Genomic DNA, 6,517 nt, shown 5'->3' with positions numbered 1-6,517 from the left:
AGATATCATCTATGAACACAACGACCGAGTGATCGAGCATCGGTCTGCAGACTCGGTTCATAAGATCCATCAACACCGTTGGTCCGTTGGTGAGCCCAAACGACATCACCACGAACTCGTAATGACCATAACGAGTCCGAAATGCGGTATTCTCGACGTCCTCCTCCCTCACCCTGACCTGGTATATCCTGATCTCAAATCAATCTTGGAAAACCAAGGTGAACCCTCCAGTTGATCGAAAAGATCATCTATCCTGTGGAGTGGATAACGGTTCTTCACCGTTAACTTGTTCAGCTCCCTATAGTCAATGCACATCCTGTGCAAACCGTCCTTCTTCCTGACGAAAAGGATCGATGCTCCCCAGGGTGAACTACTCGGAAGAATCAACTGCTTACCCAATAGCTCCTACAACTGAGGTGATAACTCCTGCATCTTAGGCGGTGCCAGTCGGTACGACGCCTTGGCGATAGGGGCCTCACCTGGCACTAGGTCAATCCTGAACTCACCCTGCCTCTTCGGAGGCACTCCGGGTAACTCCTCCAGAAACACATCAGCAAACTCCCTTACCACCAGGACCTCAGAAACTGAGAGCTGCTCTCTAATCCGCGTATCTACCACATACGCCAAATAACCAATACACCCATGCTGAATATACCATCGAGCCCTGGCTTCCGAACAAAACCATGATCCCAACCTAGTGCCCTCACCATATACTACAAGTTCTCCCCCACTTGGGGTTCGAACCACCACCCGTTGTCCCTCACAGTCGATCATGGCGCCAAAACAGCTAAGCCAATCCATCCCTACAATCATGCACACTTCCCCTATGGGGATAGGAATCAAATCTATCGGGAAGGACACCCCGAAAATCTCCAACTCGCATCCTTGGTAGATCGTAGAAGCAGAAACCTCGTGCTCATTGGCAATCGAAACTCGCAACGGACACTCAAGATCATCTATCGGCACACTGAACCCTCTAGAGAAGGTCTGAGATACAAACGAACGACTTGCCTCCGAGTCAAATAATAGCAAAGCAGGAAAAGAATTCACTAGAAACGTACCTAATCACAGGTACAATCAATAAGCATAACACAAATACAATAACTGAGACAGAGAATAGAAACGTACCAGCAACCACATCCGGTGCTGACTTGGCCTCCTCGGCCGTGAGCTGGAAGGCGCGACCCTGGGCCTTCGGAGGCTCCACCTTGACTGGCCTCCCATCTCCAATCCTCACAGTAGCAGGTGCGGAACCCTGCACCAGCTTGGCAGCGAGCTGCGGACAATTGGTCTTCACATGACCAACCTGATGACAATCGTAACAAATCCTCATATCTGTTGGAGGGGCAGACTGACGGAAGTCCCTGGCATAGTGCCCCTCTTTGCCACATTTGTGGCACCCACCTCCTGCTCGAAAAACCCCCTTAATGATCCTTGCCACACTTTCCACAAGTACGGCTCTGATGACCCCCAGACCATGTATCAGCGATCTTAGACCGCTTAGGCGCCGGCTGAGACTGTGTCGGTGCCTGACGCTACTCCTTCAGCTACAGCTCTATCTCCAACTCACGTCGCCTCACTGCTTCCTAAAGATCCAGGAGGGTATCACATCACTGGGTAGACACAAACTGTTGAATATTAGTCTTGAGCATACTCAGATAACGAGTCATCTGAGACTTCTCTGAAGCAAACTCCATGCAAACATACGGGTAATCTCCATCACATACTCCTCAACCTATCTCAATGTCAAAAACTCCTACGCAAGCCGCTCCTGCTCAACGCGTGGAACGTAGTGGGTGCGGAACATATCTCTGAACTGCTCCCAAGTAACAGCAGCCCACTGATCATCAGTATACGACCCAGTCGTCAGCCTCCACCATTCCTTTGCCCAAGCCTCAGCAGGTTTAGGGCACACCTGAACTTCTGGTCAGCAAGACATGAGCACATGAAGAAACAGCCCTCCACGTCAGATAACCACCTCATAGCCCTATTCGCATTCTGTTTACCATCAAATGTCGGGGCTTCGTATTATCGAAGTCCTGGTACTGGAAAGCCCTGTCGGCTCCTCCTCCAACCCCTGCCGCAGTTACAGCCGAAGTGGCTATAGTGGCCGTTTTCTCTGCTAGAGCTACATATCGCTCATCAAAGTACTTAACCATCACAGTATTAATCGACCCAAACATCTCTGGCAGTTGCGCTCGGAAGGCAGCAGCAATGTCGTCGTGCTGATCTCCTGGATCCTGTATCCAACTCCTCGGCCCCTATCTGAACCACTGGCTCAGGTGCTATCGGCACCTCCAACCCTCCGTCTCCCGACCCCGATCCTGATCCTGATCCTGATCTGGATCCCGAAGCAACACGTCTCGTCACCACCATACTAATATATATATATATATATATATATATATATATATATATATATATATATATATATATATATATATATATATATATATATAATTCATCAGATAAATAACATAATGTCGGAAGACCAAAACCGAAAAACGCTAGGGGTTGTGATTTCCTTGCTACGCGTATGTGTCCTGTGCTTTCAGTAATACGGGCTCATACTACCTTCCACGCCTACCATATTTGTCTCAAGTATCACCACAACGCCCTAACAATATCATCAACATTGGAAATGCGCTCAACCTTTATTTGTAGAGGAATACCAAATATCTCGCATCTAGTATCACCACTTATCACGACTCACACATCCAGAAACTTCCATCATCCCCTACAGCGCTAGTGCATGCTAGTTGCACATAACGCTCGACCCAATAGACTTTCGAATATCCAATCCTACCCGAAGACCGAATCAACATTCTCAGGCTATAAGGTCATTATTATGCACAGCCGTGATGCATACACTAAACATCTACAGTTATGATGTCAATTCCACATACAAGAAACCCTAGGCTAATAGGCATCATATAATCAGGCAAATCTATCATGCGATTCCTAAAGATCTCTAGCCTAGCACTAGGATGTTGTTCTATCATATCAGAATATCAAATAACTGCATGATATTTTGGGGTTTACTTATAGGTTCCGGCTGATCGTACCCTCTCCATCCTCCATCCTTTATTTTAAAAACCATTTTAAAAACTTACTTTCCGAAAATCTCCTTGATTTAAGACTGGATTCACATGAGTGTTCCTCTAATTCGCTCAAACCAAGGCTCTGATACCAACTTGTAACATACATAAAATTTACGCCAAATTTAAACTTTTTCATCGTAAATAAAATCAAATAAGGTTTGTTTACAAAAATGTTTTCAAATCAAAATCCATTAAAGTGTCCCAAAATCAAAACATAAGGATGAGGAGCAGTACGGTCACACCTTCGCTTTTCGATGATCTCCTGAAGTACCTGAAACAATAAACTGAAAACTGTAAGCCCGAGGGCTTAGTGGCCTACCCCCAAAATAGCAATATCAGTAATCAATCAATCAATCAACATGCATACTGGGCCATCGGCCTAACTGCACCGCCCTACCGGGCCTACAATCTGTCTGAATCTATCCCGAGCCTTTGGCATGACTGGTCCGCCACGTGGGCCTATTAGCTCCCCAGACTGCTCATAGGGTATATTGGCCTTCAGCACAAAGCACGACCGCCTCAACACTGTTGGATTAATGTCTAAGTCTATAACTATAATTGGTAAGATTTGACCCGACCCAGCATGGTCCATTTGGGTTGCATGGCATCATGCATTTGGATAGACTATAATGAGAGAAATAACACTTAAGGTTGGTTAATATATTATAAGTTCTAATATATTAATAAGATTATTTAATTAGTATTGATCAAGAATTAATCTAGGATTAATTAAGTGATCAAAAGAAGACTAATTAAATATATGGGTTGATTGTGTAAATCATCCATACTAATATAGTGGGCTAATGCTCCATGGATTGTCAAGTTGGGCTAAAACCCATAAGATGCTCCATGGTGTATTTGTAGCCATGGATCATGGAAATGAAAGGCCACGTAGGTTTACATGGTATAACCCTAACTATATATGCATCTTATTATTGACCAAAATCGGTACTAGTATCATCTAGAGAAGGGCTAGCCGATTTTCATGAAGCGTGAAATTCTCTCAAGTCTTTCCAAGTGCATATGATTTTTTGTGAACCATTTAAGGTGTCACACTTGGGTCACTAGGCACTCAAGCTTCATGAAGATAATCTACATCAAAAAGGTATGTAATTCTAACTTGATATATTCATATGAATCATGTTATTATGCTAGTTAGGATGAATACTTTGGAAAGTTCATATTTGCATGTATAATAGAGATAACATAGATCCAAAGTATTTAGGGTTGCATGTACACTTAGGAGTGTTAGAATGCTCAAAACCCAATAGTGGTATCAGAGCCTAGGCTTGTTTTCTTGTTACACTTGCAACACTGCTTAAAAATTTAAGTTGTTGCTGTCTGGGCATCAGACTCGGCGAGACCATCAGGATAATTGGCGGGTCCATGCCTAAAATGTGATCAAAACGATCCAACTCGCCGAGTTGGTTCATGCACTCGACGAGTTGGACCCCAGACAACATAAATTCGACTTTTTTGCTGGAATTGGACTAGGAATATTACCCTAAGATGTTCTTGAACTTATAAACTTGTTTTTGATGTGGTAATGTTCATGTTAATCCAATTTCAAAGATAATTGTCAATAGAATAATGTTTTGTATTAGTTTAAGGTTTAGACTAATTACATGAAAAAGTTTGATTTGAATTATCTTGTTCTTATGAGTTGCTTAGATTAATGAAAGGTTGATTGGTTGAGTGTCTTTGATCCATTTTAATCTAAGATTTGAGTGTAAAATGTGTTTGTGTAACTTTTCCTCAAGTTACATGAAGAGTCACATTAAAGTCTCTTAAAACTCATAAATATTTGCAAAGGTTACAAAATGGAGAGTCTTATTTTCATTGAATGTTTTGATGACTCCATAACTTAGCCTCAAGTTATGGAGGTTCAAGAGTCACTTCATTAAATCATTAAAATGTGTAACCTTAATTAGTTCCATAAGTTACAAATAAAGAAAAAGTTATATTCATTTATTAGTTTAAAGTCTTCCATAACTTGTCCTCAAATTATGGAACTTGAAGAGTTTTTGGATTAAAACTACTTTAAACACATAAGTTATGGAATCAATTAGTTTTGAATAGTTTCAAAACTTGCCCTCAAGTTTTGGAATTTGAAAAGTTTTCTCTTATGAATACTTTAATTCCAAGTTAGCCCTTTATAATTTTAAAAGTTAAAATTCAACCCTTATACTTTATAATATTATAAATTAATAATATTTATATATATGTATAAGAGTAAAGTCAGTCTTACTGTTAGTAGGCCTCATTCACGAAGTTGGTCTATAAGTGGGCTATAAGGTTACTGCCTATAAAATGGCAGTTTAATGGGTGTCCACTCTCACCCACCGCTTCCTTGACTGGCGGAGGGTCGTTAGCCGAACGGGTAGGACAAGGACTATAATTCTCCCTTCATTAAAAGTATTAATGATAAATACTAAGTAACTAAACCTTTTTTATAAATACCCAATCTTATTTAGTTAGGAAAAAGTGAAAGGTGCTAACCCATGAAATTACACTTTGCACTTTGCTTAAGTCGTTAGTGGAGCGTGCGTGGTTAACCGGCACACTAACCTGGACCTAAAAAGGTAGGCGAAGGGTAACTCAATATTTATCATAGTATCGGTGGAGCGTGTGTGGTTAAACGGCACATCGATTAAGGGGTAAATATTAAGGGTATCCAGTATATTTGCATGGTTACTTCACACCTTGTTTTGTGATCCTCGGCATCCCAGTCACAAAACCTAAAGGGAACACTCGAGATTGAAACATGCCATTGAAAAGTTCAATGAATCTCAAAGATCTAGGAGTTTCAAAACCTAATAATACATTTCGTTTATCTTGGTGGAAATTAGTGAATCGTTATTCACCTACCTTCAAATATTTTATAGCTTGGATTACGGCATCCCTCTTCTAAGTTATAAAATAGTTTGTTGGGTCCTAGCCTTAATATTTCATATTGGGTGTCATATTAAGGACTTTAAATCAACTATCTTGAATATCTCCCAAAAAGATGTTTGGTCTAGACATTTATGATCTTCCCAAATCTCTTAAAACAAGCTTTCCTAAATAAAGATGATGTCCCATGGATATCATACTTCTTTCACCTCCTCCAATTATTCTCCCTAACCCACAAGTTCCTAAAAAGTTTAAGGTCACTCAAGCCCTATTGGCAAGGCAAGGTCTAGGTGTGATCACATCTTGGAGATGTAGTCACATATTGACAAGCCGGGAGCGTTGGGTGTCAAAGTCTTGAGAAAGTTCGTGTCTCAACTACTTTCTAAGTCACCTAGTGAGATCTTTTAGGAATCCTATGAAACAGACTAAGATAAGACCCTTAATGATCTTATCTATTTGCTAAGATCAACTTCCTAAAACGCTGTGGACATTGACAATGATGACATTAGATATCCAGTAAAGCT

Source organism: Lactuca saligna, chromosome 5 (assembly GCF_052625555.1).
Source record: "Lactuca saligna cultivar CGN05327 chromosome 5, ASM5262555v1, whole genome shotgun sequence".
Classification (NCBI taxonomy): Eukaryota; Viridiplantae; Streptophyta; class Magnoliopsida; order Asterales; family Asteraceae; genus Lactuca; species Lactuca saligna.
Note: the sequence above shows the minus strand (reverse complement) of the source record.